The sequence below is a fragment of the Harpegnathos saltator genome, unplaced genomic scaffold (assembly GCF_003227715.2).
Source record: "Harpegnathos saltator strain DR-91 unplaced genomic scaffold, Hsal_v8.6 scaffold183, whole genome shotgun sequence".
In the NCBI taxonomy this organism is placed as follows: domain Eukaryota; kingdom Metazoa; phylum Arthropoda; class Insecta; order Hymenoptera; family Formicidae; genus Harpegnathos; species Harpegnathos saltator.
In genome coordinates this window covers 234,821-237,315 of record NW_020229965.1, presented here as the reverse complement: position 1 = coordinate 237,315, position 2,495 = coordinate 234,821, and positions in this window count along the sequence as shown.

The following is a 2,495-nucleotide window of genomic DNA, read 5'->3' as shown; positions in this document are numbered from 1 at the left end:
TCAGATTTCTGTCATTAATAACTCGATAACTATTGCGAATCTTGCAACACGGTATGGGACTTTTATGTTTATCTTAACCCAATCTACCTTCACACTTCGGGTTGGCAGCTTATAACCGGCCACCCTATAAATGCGCTTTCTCGTCACGCGTTCTCCTCGCGGAGATGATTATCGGTGCTATCCTTTCCACACCACCTAGCGGTAGATAGCATGGCGCGTTTTTTTATAGTGGTATCCCCAGGAGGCCTAATCCACTGTACATTAATGTATTAATGTAAAAACTGCTCGAAGTGCCATCCTTCTTCTCGCATACAAAATTTGGCTCTTCGTTTAATATCGCGCGTTGCTCGGTGTGTCATTTCCGGCGTGATATAGTATTGAAGGCCGCGACAATTGCCTCACGTACTTCTTGTTCTGTACCATCATGCTGCTGTTCGATTAAATTCTTAACGTGACCCCATAAGAAATAATCGAGCACATTAAGGTCAGGAGATCGTGGCGGCCAGGTGATCGGACCACCTCGACCTATCCACCCTTCCGGGAAACGCGTATCTAATATATCTCGCACTTGCCGGCTAAAGTGCGTAGGAGCTCCATCATGTTGAAAGATCAACTCCGCTCGTGCCTGTAGAGAGACGTCCTCGAGTAGCCCTGGGAGTTCATTTTTGATAAAATCGGCGTAAATCTCGCCATTAAGCCGAGGTGGCAAAAATTACGGACCGATCTGAAAATTATGAAATATTAGAAAATCATTGCGAGAAAGAAGTTTCTTCAATCGAATGATACTCACCACTCGGTCCGCATTTACTCCGGCCCAAACATTAATACTCCAGCGGTACTGGAACGCGCCTTCTTGAATGGCGTGTGGATTTTCCTCCTGCCACAATAGGAAATTCCGCGAATTAAACACGCCGTTCGGTGTAAAGGTCGATTCGTCCGTCCACACTTCCAGGCAGGATGCCATCGACACACCGTCCACACTCGACCGTCTTTACACTTCAGATTGTAAACTTATAACCACCCACCCTGTATACCGTTGATCGTTAATTTGATAAGAAAGACTGTTATTTTATTTTATGCATGTACACATTGCGAGTACAAAGAAGGCAGCCCGAGATGCCGATAATGGCTTGCAGGCGAAAGAATGATATCGCCAAGTAATAAAGACCAGTATAATTGCATCGACGGGTCGCTGGCAATTCGTGTACCCCCACCAAGAGTCGTCACGTGACCCCTGCTTATATAAGGGACCGCGTGGCAAATGCTCGAGAAGAGTAGGACCGGCTGCCGCGGCGAACGGTCCAAAGCGTCACACCGCGACTCGAGATTGCATCATCCCCGTGACGGTTACTGCGTCATCCTGCGGTAGTGCGTAGGATCGGCGAACACCGCGAACGACCGAACACTCGCGTACCGTAGAACGCGTAGCGGTTTAAAGCGAGTTGAACCGCCTTTCGTTATAGTGATTAGTGCGTGCAGTGCGATCCAGCCAGGGATTAACTGGTGCGACCGGGCGAGAACGTCCCCTCGTTACCGGAAGGGAGTGTGCGGCCGAAGTGGAGGGCCTTTTCGAGGACCCGGTGCACCGAAAAGGGAGAGAGTCCCCTCTCCACGGAACGAGGCGGTAAGCGCGGCATAGTCGTCGCTGTATTATTCGGGTCGCGAATGATTGTTCGCCTGCCGCGAAATATCGCATTATCGCTATTGCGTCATCTTCCTCCCGTCGCGTAAAGCCACGTTGATGTGCGCAACCGCGTCGTATAATTGACAACGACTCCGCTGGTCGAACACGGACACGGAAACGGGCTAGTGAACGTTAGGCCGACTGCGCAACTCGTTATCTCGAGCGGTGTCATGTTACACAAAGCCGGCGGCCATTGCGTGATCCCGACTGCGGAACTTTCCATTGTCCAAAGACATACTCGCGGCGACTTACACTGGAATGACAGGCTCATTATTGCGTTGCGTACTTTTAGTGTCGTTTATTAATTGTTTAAGAAATAACAAAATTTTATATTTTTATATCACCAATCGATCGTACACTTGATTGCATCCCTAAATGTCGGGCCGACCTGTGAAATCCAGTCGTTTTGCGGTATAAACATTAATAACAATTAACCAGTATTTTGGCATCGATTGGCGACATCCAGTCAGATTTTGAGATTTCGAAAGTAACCTCATCAGGCCTGCGTATATCATGATCCGGGAACACGTTCCTTAATCGGCGTGCAGTTCAGAGGCCAGATTTGCAATTTTCGGATTTGATAAATATAGAGATTCAAGGCCTTCGTTTATAAGACGGGTTATCGGTAAGGGTGTCGCTGCCCTTTACTACATAGCGACTGACGACCGTGAACGAGGACTAGGGAGCGATAGAGACCAGAGAAAGAGTCGACCGGCCAAACGGCGTCGACTGGTGACCGGAATCCGATAGGACCAGTGTACTGGCGTCGACTGGCGGATAAGGTAAGGACTGGGCAGGTCGATAATAAAAG